Here is a 15,119-nt window from a genome sequence, read left to right as displayed (position 1 = left end):
CCAGCTGCTGCACAGACCTGTGGCCACACAGGACCCAAACCCACCCCCAGCACAGACAACCCTGGGGACGTCAAGCTGCTCATTCCCAACCACAACCAAACATCCAGTGCCACTGTCTGCCAGCCCCTGCTCCCAGAAATCAATCACCTTGCCCATTTCCTTTCTTTACAGGTCCTTGCATTCCCATTCTACTATCAAACCATGATTAGCAAATTTAGCTGTTACTGGAACCAAGGCAGCTTGGCTTCCTAATTTTAAAGGATACTGGGTTTGCCTTACCAGGAGAGACTCAGGCTTAGGGGTAATTCTTACAGGTTCTGCCCTTGTCCATTTTCTTGGAATTCCACTGGCCCACACCACAGGAACAACTGCAGCTGCCACTTCAGTCGGGCCCTTGCTCTGACAGGAGTTATTCCCTGCACAACAAGAGCTGCTGCTTGGACACATTTAGTTTCAGCAATTACAGTGTCAATAGCCCCAGTTTTCCATTTCATTGCTGCCTCAACTTTTCCACTCCATCTCTTCCTAGCACAGCTTTGGGTGAGTTTGGTAAACAGACAAACTCAGGAATCACCCAATGTTTTCCCAGTCTGACCCCTGTCACACCCATCACCTTAACAGTGCCAGCCCTTAATTCTCCCTCTACTGTGTTAAGGACTGAGGAAGTTGGACCTGTGTCTGACCAGGACATGTGCAAACCAAATGCTGGGGACTGGAACACAGCCCTTGCACTCCTGCAGCTCTTACAGTCACATTCCAGAGCAAACAGCCAACTACACCATCACTGCTCATTTCTTAATCCCAATCCCACCCTTCTTTGGCACTTGGAGCCCCACTTTTATCACCCAATTACAGCCCATGAGAGAGCTCCATGTCCAGCAGGGCCAGGTAGCCCTGGGATACTGTCAGCAATTCCTTGAATCCATTGCAGGGACCTTGCTTTGAGCTCCCCAGGGCCGGGCACCCCGAGGATCTCCCCGAATAATCCTTTCGGTGCGCGCTGGAGTCCTCGGGGTGCCCCAGCCCGGGGGGCACCAACAGCACTGTCCCTCCAGGGGCCCAATTTGCTGCCAAGGCTTCAATGCACAGCCCAAAAGGCATTTCAAGAGGCCTTCTTGGGAACCCAGCACCGTGGACGGGCAGGAAGCCCCAAGAAGGCCTCATTTCTAAAGGCAGGGGGATCTTGCCTGTGTCCCAGACTGGTCCGGGGATCTGAGGCCCTTCCCGAGAAAATCTCGGTGCCGGCGTGAAGGCCCAGAGATCCCTTGGAGCCACGGGAGAGCAGGCACAGAGTCCCTCCTGGGGGCCAATTCTGCTGCCTCAACTCAGCTCTGCAAAGAAGCCTCTAAGGCTCAGCTGGGGAGTTTTACAAGCCAGGCATTCCTTGCTTACAACACCCTGCCATGATCCCAGCCCGCCGGGTGTCCTGGCAATCCGCTCCCAAAGGGCACACGGAGGTGCCTCCACTGCAGCTCGTGGGAGGGGGCAGCATTACAGGAGGGTTCATTTTCCTTCCCTGCATTCCTGGTCCACATTCAGGACATTTCCCAACACTTATCACCATACACACCTACCCTTAGAAGGTTTCCAAGGAGCTTTACCGAGGGCCTTCCCGGGTCTGCTCTGTCTGGAGCCCTCCAAGTCCTCAGTGCCTGCCTGAGGAACCTCAACACAACTCACCTGCTGACACAGCAACTTGGTGCTGCTTGGCTGCTGCCTCAGTTCCCTTCTTCCTTCTTTCTTCACCTCCCTTGCTTGGTCCCTTGAAATCCCTTGGCTCAGCTCTGGGCAGTTTCCATCCCACTGCAAAAAGGATTAGCTCTTGTTACATCTCAACACTCAGACATCATTTCCCCTTTTTCCTTGACACTGGGCCATCAGGCCAGTGTCTCCTTATTTAAAGCAGAGTTTGACTCCTCAGTGACAACAACTGACAGCCCTGAATCATAACACAGGCTGAGACACAAACACGGATGGGAACTCTGAAGGATCCACTTTGTTCTGCTCACCAAGCAAAAGGAGCTTTCCTAACTCAAGAATAACAGACCCCACGTCCTTGTTCTGCAACTTTACCTGCTGTAAATGGGATCCTCAAGACCTGCAAAGGCCCTTTCCCCTTCACCTGCAGGGCTGGCAGTGCCACCACTCGACACGGCCCCAGTGGCTGGGCAGGAACGGAGGGGCTGGGGCGTCCAATCCATCGGCCCAGGCGGCACCAGGAGTTCCTGGAGTTCCTGCAGGGGAGAGCCTCAAGCCACCAAAGGATTAGGAAGAGCAGTTTCAACTTTAACATGTGTATCTCCTGGAAGATGGGGAGTTGGACAAGGCCTACTGGGGCAACAAGGACACACTCAAGGCTACCTATTAAAGGATCTCCTAGCACTCAAAAGCTATCACTGTCCTTCTGTCAGGGGAACTCAGCAAACTCTCTTGGCCAAGAGCTCCAGGAATATTTCCAGTTCTTGTGGCTCTCTTTTAACCATTTTTCCCACCTTGCACTCCTGGAGCTCTCACAGTTACATTGAAGAGAAAACAGCCAATTGTACCATCACTGTTCATTTCGTCTGTGCCAGAACAACATCATTCCACACCTCTCACTGCCAATGCTCCACTTCTCCAACAGCTCCAGTGGTAACTGAACTTGTTCTGAAGGCACAAAGGCTCCTTTTGGGAGCACCACGACCCACCTAGACTGGAGCACTGGAATTCCATCTCCTGGACATGCTGGGAGAAGCAGGGAAGAAAACCAGGACCTTAGGAGTGAACTGGGGGCACCTCTTCATCCAACAGCAGCTCCAAGAAAGGTACTGAGTCAACACCTCACCAAAGACACAGGAAAACAAGTGCCAACACCTTGAAAATCACTTCAGTTTTCAACTGATAAAGCAAAACAAACAACAACAAAAAAAGCTTTTCAGACTCTTGGGAAGAGTCCATCCCACTTTAACCAGTTTGGGGGACTCGTTCCCAGCCTCCTGAGGTTCATTTCCCACCTCACTCAGGGCTGCAGTACACCTGCTTCTACACACACACACAAGGAGCTGCTGCTCCTGGATTCCAGTCTCCTGGTTCTCCCTGCAACTCCTCCAGCTGTCTGCCCAGCTCTCCAGTGCCCATTCCTTTGCCCACTGCACTGGTTCACAGCCCCAGGGCTCCCAGGGCCACCCTGGGCTCTCCCCTGCCCTGACACTCAGGGCCCTTTCCCAGCCCCGACTCCATCCAGCACTGCCCCAGCTGCTGGCAGCTGCAATTCTCCTGCTCCTGCCCTCCCTCTGCCTGCAAACACCCCTGCCAGCTCCTGCACCCCCACCTCTTACCTCCCAGGCAACATCAGCTGCATCCTCCTGGATCCTCCAGCTGGATGCTGCTGGCTCTGGGCAGCTCCCACCCTTCACCAGGGGATGCCAAAGGGAGCTCTGGGGACTGTCCCGAGGGCAGGGGACACCCACTGTGGGTCACACCAACACTCAGCCAGCTCAGGCCTGGGCTCTTCTGCCTGCAGGGCAACAAACAGCCAAGCAGGGACACTGGGACACTGAAAGGAAACAGGCACAACAGACTCAGGAGCCTGGCACACCACAGCCCCCAAACCTGACCAGGCTCCAGCTGCTGCACAGACCTGTGGCCACACAGGACCCAAACCCACCCCCAGCACAGACAACCCTGGGGACGTCAGCTGCTCATTCCCAACCACAACCAAACATCCAGTGCCACTGTCTGCCAGCCCCTGCTCCCAGAAATCAATCACCTTGCCCATTTCCTTTCTTTACTGGTCCTTGCATTCCCATTCTACTATCAAACCATGATTAGCAAATTTAGCTGTTACTGGAACCAAGGCAGCTTGGCTTCCTAATTTTAAAGGATACTGGGTTTGCCTTACCAGTAGAGACTCAGGCTTAGGGGTAATTCTTACAGGTTCTGCCCTTGTCCATTTTCTTGGAATTCCACTGGCCCACACCACAGGAACAACTGCAGCTGCCACTTCAGTCGGGCCCTTGCTCTGACAGGAGTTATTCCCTGCACAACAAGAGCTGCTGCTTGGACACATTTAGTTTCAGCAATTACAGTGTCAATAGCCCCAGTTTTCCATTTCATTGCTGCCTCAACTTTTCCACTCCATCTCTTCCTAGCACAGCTTTGGGTGAGTTTGGCAAACAGACAAACTCAGGAATCACCCAATGTTTTCCCAGTCTGACCCCTGTCACACCAATCACCTTAACAGTGCCAGTCCTTAGTTCTCCCTCTACTGTGTTAAGGACTGAGGAAGTTGGACCTGTGTCTGACCAGGACATGTGCAAACCAAATGCTGGGGACTGGAACACAGCCCTTGCACTCCTGCAGCTCTTACAGTCACATTCCAGAGCAAACAGCCAACTGCACCATCACTGCTCATTTCTTAATCCCAATCCCACCCTTCTTTGGCACTTGGAGCCCCACTTTTATCACCCAATTACAGCCCATGAGAGAGCTCCATGTCTAGCAGGGCCAGGTAGCCCTGGGATACTGTCAGCAATGCCTGAATCCATTGCAGGGACCTTGCTTTGAGCTCCCCAGGGCCGGGCACCCCGAGGATCTCCCCAAATAATCCTTTCGGTGCGCGCTGGAGTCCTCGGGGTGCCCCAGCCCGGGGGGCACCAACAGCACTGTCCCTCCAGGGGCCCAATTTGCTGCCAAGGCTTCAATGCACAGCCCAAAAGGCATTTCAAGAGGCCTTCTTGGGAACCCACCAACGTGGACGGGCAGGAAGCCCCAAGAAGGTCTCTTTTCTAAAGGCAGGGGGATCTTGCCTGTGTCCCAGACTGGTCCGGGGATCTGAGGCCCTTCCCGAGAAAATCTCGGTGCCGGCGTGAAGGCCCAGAGATCCCTTGGAGCCACGGGAGAGCAGGCACAGAGTCCCTCCTGGGGGCCAATTCTGCTGCCTCAACTCAGCTCTGCAAAGAAGCCTCTAAGGCTCAGCTGGGGAGTTTTACAAGCCAGGCATTCCTTGCTTACAACACCCTGCCATGATCCCAGCCCGCCGGGTGTCCTGGCAATCCGCTCCCAAAGGGCACACGGAGGTGCCTCTACTGCTGCTCATGGGAGGGGGCAGCATTACAGGAGGGTTCATTTTCCTTCCCTGCATTCCTGTTCCATATTCAGGACATTCCCAACACCTGTTCCCATATACACAAACCTTTATAAGGTCTCTCCATCAGGGGTCTCTGGTGCTCACCTGTGCCTGCAGCCCCCAAAGTTCTCAGTGACCACCTTATCAACTTCAAGACAACTCACCTGGTTGTAGAGGAGCTCGGTGCTGCTTGGCTGCTGCCTCAGTTCCCTTCTTCATTCTTTCTGTACTTTGCTTGCTCAGTCCCTTTCAGTTCCTTGGCTCAGCTCCAGGCAGTTTCTAGGGTACATCCCACTGCAAAAACTACCAGTTCTTGGTACACCTCAGAACTCAGACATCAGGGAGCCAGGCAGAAATCAACTAATCCAGGGCACTGCCTCCAAATATTGGGACAAAAACACCATAACATTCCACAGCCTCCCTTGGCAAATAAACCCCAAACTGCTCAGACACAAACAATAACCTGCACACTACAACAATCTGGCCCTGTGGGTTCAACCCGGCCAAGTCAGCGGGGACATTACACAAGGTCAACTTTCTTCCACATTTCAGTTGTGATACAAAAATCAGGGAGATCACAGACTCTCCCACACAGTTTTACTCTGAGGAGAGAAGGAAACCAAAGCCATCCCCAGGGCTGCAATAGCTCAGGCTCCCAAAAAGGCCCAGGGGTTTCAGGTTTCTGAGGGGCTTCACCGAGGGCCTTCCCAGGTCTGCTCTGTCTGGAGCCCTCACAGTCCTCAGTGCCTGCCTGAGGAATCTCAACACAACTCACCTGCTGACACAGCAACTTGGTGCTGCTTGGCTGCTGCCTCAGTTCCCTTCTTCCTTCTTTCTTCACCTCCCTTGCTTGGTCCCTTGAAATCCCTTGGCTCAGCTCTGGGCAGTTTCCAGGATACATCCCACTGCAAAAAGGATCAGCGCTTGTTACATCTCAACACTCAGACATCATTTCCCCTTTTTCCTTGACACTGGGCCATCAGGCCAGTGTCTCCTTATTTAAAGCAGAGTTTGACTCCTCAGTGACAACAACTGACAGCCCTGAATCATAACACAGGCTGAGACACAAACACAGATGGGAACTCTGAAGGATCCACTTTGTTCTGCTCACCAAGCAAAAGGAGCTTTCCTAACTCAAGAATAACAGACCCCACATCCTTGTTCTGCAACTTTACCTGCTGTAAATGGGATCCCCAAGACCTGCAAAGGCCCTTTCCCCTTCACCTGCAGGGCTGGCAGTGCCACCACTCGACACGGCCCCAGTGGCTGGGCAGGAACGGAGGGGCTGGGGCGTCCAATCCATCGGCCCAGGCGGCACCAGGAGTTCCTGGAGTTCCTGCAGGGGAGAGCCTCAAGCCAACAAAGGATTAGGAAGAGCAGTTTCAACTTTAACATGTGTATCTCCTGGAAGATGGGGAGTTGGACAAGGCCTACTGGGGCAACAAGGACACACTCAAGGTTACCTATTCAAAGGATCTCCTAGCACTCAAAAGCTATCACTGTCCTTCTGTCAGGGGGAACTCAGCAAACTCTCTTGGCCAAGAGCTCCAGGAGGATTTCCAGCTCTTGTGGCTCCCTTTTAATCTTTTCTCCCATCATTGTAGCTGGGACTATCACCTGCCCTACAGGGGGAACAGCCCACAAAGGTCACCATCAGGGATGCCATGAACTCAAAGTCCCTTCTCAGGCAGGTCACTGCACACCTTGGCCTTTCTTTGCCCTCCCCACCAAAGATGCTGCCAACAGTTCTGAGACATCTGGCAGACCCAGAGCTCTCCTCAGGGAATGCTTCAGCTGCTTAAAGGCTGCCCTTGCACCATCTAGCCAAGGCAGCAAATCCTTACAGGCTCTGTTTTTAAAAGTTGGCATCACAGTCTTACCACACATCCAGAGGGAGCAATCCAGAGTCCAGCCCGTGCCACCATTCCCAGGGAGGCAGTTCCTGGGCTGTCTGGGGCTCAGGGAGGAGTCACGGGGCTTCTCTTCTTCCTTCCCGCTTCCCCCATTTTCTCCTGCAAAAGCAAAGGTTTCTTGGCTTTCCTTGCTCCAGGAGATGCAGCAAAGGCCATCTTTTCAATCTAAGACTGCAAACTACTCCAGGTTGTCATTTCAGGGGGTTCTCTCAGGTCCTGCACTCATCAATCTCCTTGGTCATTGGTTTTCTTGGCAGGTTCTTGCATTCACGTCCTACAAGCAAACCAGGAGGAGCAAATTCAGCTCTTACTGCAACCAATCCAAGCTGGCATTCTGATTTTAAAGGATACTGGCTTGGCCTTACCAGGAGAGATCCCACATCAGGGGTAATACCTACAGCTTCTGCCTCTTCCACTCTCCTGCAATTCCACTGGCCCACACCACAGGAACAACTGCAGCTGCCACTTCAGTCGGGCCCTTGCTGCTGACAGGAGTTATTCCCTGCACAACAAGAGCTGCTGCTTGGACACATTTAGTTTCAGCAATTACAGTGTCAATAGCCCCAGTTTTCCATTTCATTGCTGCCTCAACTTTTCCACTCCATCTCTTCCTAGCACAGCTTTGGGTGAGTTTGGCAAACAGACAAACTCAGGAATCACCCAATGTTTTCCCAGTCTGACCCCTGTCACACCCATCACCTTAACAGTGCCAGTCCTTAATTCTCCCTCTACTGTGTTAAGGACTGAGGAAGTTGGACCTGTGTCTGACCAGGACATGTGCAAACCAAATGCTGGGGACTGGAACACACACCTTGCACTCCTGCAGTTCTTACAGTCACGTTCCAGAGCAAACAGCCAATTGCACCATCACTGCTCATTTCTTAATCCCAATCCCACCCTTCTTTGGCACTTGGAGCCCCACTTTTATCACCCAATTACAGCCCATGAGAGAGCTCCATGTCCAGCAGGGCCAGGTAGCCCTGGGATACTGTCAGCAATGCCTGAATCCATTGCAGGGACCTTGCTTTGAGCTCCCCAGGGCCGGGCACCCCGAGGATCTCCCCGAATAATCCTTTCGGTGCGCGCTGGAGTCCTCGGGGTGCCCCAGCCCGGGGGGCACCAACAGCACTGTCCCTCCAGGGGCCCAATTTGCTGCCAAGGCTTCAATGCACAGCCCAAAAGGCATTTCAAGAGGCCTTCTTGGGAACCCAGCACCGTGGACGGGCAGGAAGCCCCAAGAAGGCCTCATTTCTAAAGGCAGGGGGATCTTGCCTGTGCCCCAGAGTGGTCCGGGGATCTGAGGCCCTTCCCGAGAAAATCTCGGTGCCGGCGTGAAGGCCCAGAGATCCCTTGGAGCCACGGGAGAGCAGGCACAGAGTCCCTCCTGGGGGCCAATTCTGCTGCCTCAACTCAGCTCTGCAAAGAAGCCTCTAAGGCTCAGCTGGGGAGTTTTACAAGCCAGGCATTCCTACACATGGCGAGATATTTTAAGGCTTTACTGACTGGAAAGCATAAAGCTTTTATCATGGACATCTGACCTCCCACAGACAGCTCCTTTCCCCTTTCAGTACAACATTATTTTCATGGAATCACTCAATAGGAAGTGCCCAGGAACCCCAGATTGTTCTTTCCAGAACAGAAAATAAACAGAGGAAAGGAGCTTTGCAGAAATTTAACATACTCCAGAACAGACCTGACTTTAGTTTTACCCTTTGTGTTCAAATATTCCATAGATAAAGCTCTAGGAGGAGAGCTGACACATTCCCAAGAGTGTCCTGGAAGTCCCTTTCATGAGGGCTGTAGGAAAATCGCAGTTGTACGAGTCCCTTGTGCCTGCAGATCCTGTCCATCCACCTTGTGCTCTCCCAACAGGAGAAAGGGTGCTGAAACAGGAGGAAGGAAACCTTTAGCATAAAGCTGGGGAGGAATCTAAAGTTTCCTTTCCTGGGGAGTTTTGTGAAGTCTGCAGATGACAAAGGGAAAATTTGCATCTCCTTTGGTACAGGTGTCAACAGAGGCCGAGACTTTTTGCCTTTTTCAGACAACTGCGCCCTTTTTGGCTCCCTGGCAGCTCCCATGGCACCAGAACCCCCTTCCTGCACACCCACGGGCGTCACACACAGGCACCCACACACCTTTGCTCCAGCCCACACGTGGCCAACATTTCCTCACCCGGGACATCCCAAGGGGAGTATTTCTGCTAGAGAGCACAGCAACTCCCCTTCCTTGCAAACCGCCTCCCTGCAAAAAAGGAATCATTTTACCAGGACAATTCCCGCACAGTCAAGGTCTTTTCAAACTGCTGTCGTGCCACCAAACCTGCTCAGGGTCCCTCCCAGCTTCTGCCTGTCCTCGCATTTAAAGGCACGGGCATATTCTATCTGCCAACAGCAAACCCAGCTCCTCCCTGGCAGTACAAGCCCCGCTCTTACCTGGACAGACTCCCGGGCTCGGCACAGCTGGGGGTCATGGAGCAGCTTTCCGAGGCCCTTCTCTCTCCCCGCAGGAAGCACAACTCGCCTCCGCACCAGGGGAAACCACGAGCCAGCCTGGAAGCCGACACAGAGCGAGCAAAAAGCATTAACGCAGCACAAAAAACCAAGTTCAAGCAGTCTTTGCCTCGTAACCCTGCACGGGGAAAGGCTTTGGAATCGCAAAGCAAAACCCGAGACACCCAGAGAGCACCAGCCCCGCAGCCCTGCCCCGGCTCCCCCCGGGGGCACCCGGCAGGTAACGGGCTTACCCGGTCCCCGCCGCCCAGCACAACGCGCCCCTAAACGCCCGCAGCTGCCCCGGTCCATAAACCCAGCGGCCAAGGCGCTCTCCCCTCCGCAGCCCGGGCAGCAGCGGAGCCGCCCCCGCAGCCCTCACACACAACCGCCCGCACCTGCTCCGCCGGCCCTTCTATAGCGCGGGCCGGCAGCGCTGCCCAATCAGCACTCGAGCGCCTCCGCCCAATCGCAGCCCGCCTGGCCCTGCGGCCCCGCCCCGCCCGCTCAGCCCGGCCCCGCCCCTCGGCGCGGTCCCGTCTCCCGTTCCCTCAGCGCGGCTCCCGCCGCCGCCGCCGCCCCGGCAGCGCTGCTGGGGCCGGGGAAGGGCGGGTGGGAGCTCCGCGGGCACAGCTCGGCCGGGAGCTCTCCCGGGACAAGGGGAGCGGGGCCTACGGGGACAGCGGCGTTCTTGGGGGCGGGCAGGGCGGGCCGGCGCGAGCCGGGGGCGGGCCTGGGCGGGCCTAGGGGCGGGGCGGGCACGAGCCGGGGGAGTGGGCATGGGCGGGCCGAGGGGCGGGGCCGGCGCTAGCTGGGGGGCGGGGCCTGGGCGGGTCGAGGGGCGGGGCCGGGGCGATCCCGCGGCGCTTCGCTCTGGGCTCTGGGGCTGTTTCGGGCCGGTTTTGGGTGCGGGTGTTGGGGCCCTGCGCACACCCTGCCCTGGTCACAGCCCCGCCCCAGCTCCCTGCGCTCCCCGCACCCCTCGCTCAGCTCCGCGGGGATTTGTGCCTCCTCTGAAGGTGGCGAATGTCTGCAAAGCCAGTCGGGAAGCCAGAGAGCTGCAGCCCCCGGGCCCCGCCGCGGCTTCCCCGCCGTCACCCGGCACCTCCCGCCCGTCCCGCCCCGCAGCGCCGCTCCCGCTGCCGCCCTCGAACACAAGGAACGAACCCCCGTGCCCCGAGCACAGGCCGGTCCCTCCTCGGCAGCGCCGGGAGCGGCCGCAGCCCCCGACGACGGGCGGGGCGGGCCGGGAGGGGCCGCGCGGGGCGGGGGCGGGTCCCGCGGCTGCGACCCCGCGGGGAAGGGACCCCCCGGCCGGCCCCGTCCGGCCCCGCCGCTGGCCCTGCTCGGCCACCGGCCCTCGCCCACAGTTTTAACATTGGAGAGCCAAGATTTAACCCAGAGCGCCGCAACCCCTCTGTCCCTGCAAACTCCCTCCCTGCAAAAAAGGAATCAATTTCCATAGACTTGTTATTTTTCTTATTAATGACCACGTTGCTACAGTCAGGGAAATCCAATCAGCATTCCCTAAACACCATCACTTCTCCATCCACCTGCGATCGGGGGCCGATGGGCAGCAGCCTGCCCTGGACGGGCTGCAGGGATGCTGGGAAGGCCGCTGTTCCCAGGTTGGAAGGACTCTGGCCGTGATCCCTGGCCCGTGGACAGAAAGCCCAGAGCCAAGGGGAACTCCAGCCAGCTGCAGGCAGATGTTACTCCGTCCCCGTGCCGGGGGTGGGGACGAAGGTGCCCTTCCCTGTCCGAAAGTGGAAGTCGTCCCCTGTGCAGAGCCCGCCCTGATCCTCGGCCTCGGGGGAGCCAATTCCCTTGTCCCAGCCCACTTCTGCAGAGAAGAAAGGGAAAGATTGCACATAAGGGAGACATTCTTCCCTGGGAGGGTGGGGAGGTGGCCTGGCACAGAGAAGCTGTGGCTGCCCCATCCCTGCAAGTGGCCAAGGCCAGGCTGGATGTCTATTAGAAGGTGTCCCTGCCTGTGGCAGGGGGTGGAAGGAGATGATCCCTGAGATCCTTTCCAACCCAAACCACTCCACGACCCCAGGATGATTCCACGCTCTCTCTCTGCATTTATTTGGCCTCACTTCCTCTCAAAAACAACATCTCCAATTTAGTTGATTGCTAAAGCCATCATTTTAAAATCATCCCAGGAACCAAAAGGGACTGAAAAACACACAGAAATCATTCCTACACCCACCAAATCATTAGGAATTGGAACCTGATTCCCTCATCTCCCTCCCTGTTTTTCTTGGCTGGAAAACCTGCTGACCCCCACTGGCTATTTTTGGGCTGGTTTTCTTCCACAGCTCCTTTCTCCCGGCTGAAACCTCCTGGCATATTCAGGGCTTATCTGGAGGGAAGCCCCTCTGAGGTATTTCCTCTCGTGGCAATTCTGTGGGACGAAGAAGTAAAAAAAGCACGTCAGGAGCTCCTTCTCCCCCCTTCCTTCGCAAACACCCTCCCGGTTTGTCCTCGGCAGCTCCATCCCCCCGGCACCCGCCCCCGACGCTTCGGCTCCGCGGGGAAAGGGACAGCAAGTGCAGGAGCAAGCTCAGTGCTGGGCAGGGGCTCCCTGGGGAACGGCTCTTCAGCGCTTTAGTCCGTGGCCTTTCCTGCTGCCCTCCCTCCCGGAGGCAGAGGATGACCCGGCCCTTGTTTCTCCCACGCTCGCAGACCCAGGTCCTGCTCTTTTGGCCCCGCTTTTCTCAGCAGACCCGGCATCATTTTCCAGGGTCCCCAGGAAACTTCTGCACTTGACCCATTGCTAAGTGCAGAGCACAGGGCAAGGGAAGGACAAATTTCTCAGCACCCAGCACCTGGAATTTTCCTTCTCCGCAGCACGCTCCCGTTCCCGCTGTCTCTGGAGGTGCCCGCACGAGTCCTCCTTTTGTCCCAGCACCTCAGAGGACGCAATTTTCACCCAGGTCCCGCTCACCGGCGTCGCACAAAACGTGCCGACAACATTTCTCGTGACGCCAGTGAAGAGCTCTCAGAGCACACTGCACAGGGAAGCCGAGGCTGCCCCTGGATCCCTCCAAGTGTTCCAGGCCAGGCTGGACGGGACTTGGAGCATCCAGCCGGGGATGAGAGTGGAAGGTGTCCCCGCCCACGGAAGACAGGGTGGCCCTTGAAGGTCCCCTTCAAAGCAAATCGCTCTGGGATTCCCCTCCCAAATCACTGCCAAGGAGACACAGCAATCAAAGCGGAGGGACTGCACTCCCAGCTTTTCTTACCCGCAGGCACACGGCACGCCGGACCTTAAAGCCACGGGGTCAGTCCTGCCAGAGGCGTCCGGCACGGCCACGGCGAGCGAAGGAAAAGAGGGAGCCTGGGAACACGGAGTAAGAGCCACTTGAATTAGGACTGCACTGACCAACAGCCAGGTCACTCCCACGGACGGCTTCGCCGTCCAGTCGCACAAAAAGCACTCACCTGCCAGGGCCTCAGTTAGGGTGGCTCCTGACGCTGCCCAGGTGAACACCTCCCCTTGCCCCGGGGGGTCAAGAATAACATCCCCGGTAAGAAGTCACCCCGAAGGACAAAAAGGGAAAATTAGTGAAGCACGGGGGCCTCTTCTGACTAGATTGCCCCCGGCATTCAATAGCAAATGCCACGGCTGTTCTGTCACCGACGAGAAAACCCCGTTCTCCCAAACCAACAGCGAGGAGATTTATGGGCACGCCTGAAAATTTCCCGGGAGGAACTTGTTGTAACTAAGGAGCAGGTGCTATCTTGAGTCGAAGGCATCGATTGGACGGACGCTTAGTACGGCAAACTCTTCAGCAGAGGAATTAATTGCTGCCTGTTTGAACAGCAGGGGAGAGAAAATGACAGTCGAAGGGAAGACAGGAAAAGCAGAACTGGAATCAGCAGACTTTTCTTCCATCTCTCCCGAGAAAGTCGTGTTTCTCTGTTCTAATAATTCTAGGCCCTTTTCTACACGAAACTTAGACCAAGGCTGAAAAAGCAACTAGAAAACACGGAGAGAAGCTTTTGAGAATGTCACCCACCCCAGAAAAGCAGAACTCGGTAGAATGTACTCACCTCCAGGCCTTTGGTCTTTTTTTCCGTAAGCTTCGCCACCTGATGGAAAAAGCAGAGCAGACTCGGGATTCAGGCTCACAACGGGAAAACTTCCCCTTCGTCTCCTAAAAGAAACTCCATTAATTTGCACGGCTGCAGGTGCGGATCCAGATGTTAAAGTCTTCCGGCTTTTCAGAGGGGGAGAATGCCCCGCTAAGGAAGGCTGAAAAATGCTCGGAGCCCGCACAGCTCCAAGACCACCTTGATTTTGTCTGTGTTCCAGTCCCCGGCTAAAGAAACGGTACAACAACCGCAGTTGCTGCCTGCCTTTTCACTAAGGGGTTTTGCCAGGTGCTGGGCCAGCCCGGGCACTCCCGGGGGCAGCCCGAGCTTTCTGCGGTGGCCCCTTTTCCCCGGGAGGAATCTCCGTCCCTGTTCGATTCTGGCAATCGGACTGGCAACGCAAGCCAAGTCGGCGGCACAATTCCGGACCTTTGCTCTCCTCAGAGCGCCCACGGCGAGGGGAAAAAGCACCTTTGGGTCGCCGTCCCGAGGATGGAAACAAACAAAAAACCACGACGCCGGACTGAATTCCCCCGCAGAAGCCCAAATTCACCGAACGCCCGCTGAACTCAGCAGGGACACGCTCCCTCGACGCCTCCGACTCCGGCTTTAAGCTCGGAGAAGCCCGGCAGGGCCAAACCACTGCCGCTTTCCCCCGGGCGCCGCTTGCGAGCCCGCCCCGAGCGCCGGGCCCTGCCTCACAGTCGCCGCCTGGCGGACACGGCCGGGAGCGGCACTGCAGCCGCGCGCGCCACTGCAGCCGCGCGCCCCCCCCGCCCTTGGCGAGACCCGCGGCGCCTTTGGCGAGGACGGGCCTTTCTTCCCTAAAACCCGCCCTCGCCTAGGAAAAGCTGAGCAATTCGCAGAGTTGCTGTTTCCACCCCGGCTTCCCAAAGGATCGCTCTCTCCCGGCGGCGGCGGCAGTTTTTAAGAGAGCTTTAAAATAAAGTAAAAAACCATCAGTTTACCAAAAAATCCTTCTGCAGTCCGCGCTGTCTAACAGCTCAAATTGCTCACTAAGAGAACTACCTGATTTAGAACAACTGAATCGTAGAACCTCAATGCTTATAAAATGCATTCACTGGCACAAAAAAAAAAAAGTTGCAAGTAGCGAGACCCACATGCAAATAAGTCTTTGCTTGAAAAACAAACAGAAAAAAGAACCCAAAACACCAAAACAGAGCTGCGAGGGGAACCAAAACATGTCCGGAAAAGAACTAGTTATCGTAAGCTCTCACCTGCAGGAGCTTTAGTTTGAGAACGGTTCCCAGCTCCCACGTTGGGCAGAGTTTGTGGTTTTAGCAGCCCCTCAGCTGCCCGGCAAGGCTCGTGTCCCACCTGAGGATGCTGCTTTCACCCAAAGGTCCGGTCTGGAAGCAAGACGTGGTATAGCAGAGGACTGGACAGAAGGACCTACTGCTGCCACTCCCCTTGGAGCAGAAGCCACTGGCTCAGGTCAATTCCATCTGAAGAAATCTTTTTCTTTTTTATTTAGTTTTTGATTTTTAC

General features: G+C 55.9%; 2 long non-coding RNA genes across 3 annotated transcripts; both read right to left on the bottom strand.

Moving 5' to 3' along the window:
* Positions 1-5,270: 5,270 nt before the first annotated feature.
* Positions 5,271-5,922, bottom strand: LOC116782260. The gene is made up of 2 exons (XR_004355183.1): positions 5,883-5,922; positions 5,271-5,401 (listed from the first exon to the last, which is right to left on the bottom strand). It is a non-coding gene; the product is annotated as an uncharacterized LOC116782260 (long non-coding RNA).
* A 5,889-nt stretch (positions 5,923-11,811) lies between these two features.
* Positions 11,812-12,797, bottom strand: LOC116782257. Of its 2 annotated transcripts, none has more exons than XR_004355177.1 (2): positions 12,758-12,797; positions 11,812-11,916 (listed from the first exon to the last, which is right to left on the bottom strand). It is a non-coding gene; the product is annotated as an uncharacterized LOC116782257 (long non-coding RNA). The 2 variants fall into 2 exon arrangements; XR_004355178.1 differs by lacking the exon at positions 12,758-12,797 and adding an exon at positions 12,341-12,399.
* Between the last annotated feature and the right edge of the window lie 2,322 nt (positions 12,798-15,119).

Source organism: Chiroxiphia lanceolata, chromosome 2 (assembly GCF_009829145.1).
Source record: "Chiroxiphia lanceolata isolate bChiLan1 chromosome 2, bChiLan1.pri, whole genome shotgun sequence".
In the NCBI taxonomy this organism is placed as follows: domain Eukaryota; kingdom Metazoa; phylum Chordata; class Aves; order Passeriformes; family Pipridae; genus Chiroxiphia; species Chiroxiphia lanceolata.
Note: the sequence above shows the minus strand (reverse complement) of the source record. Positions and strands in the feature narration are given on the sequence as shown.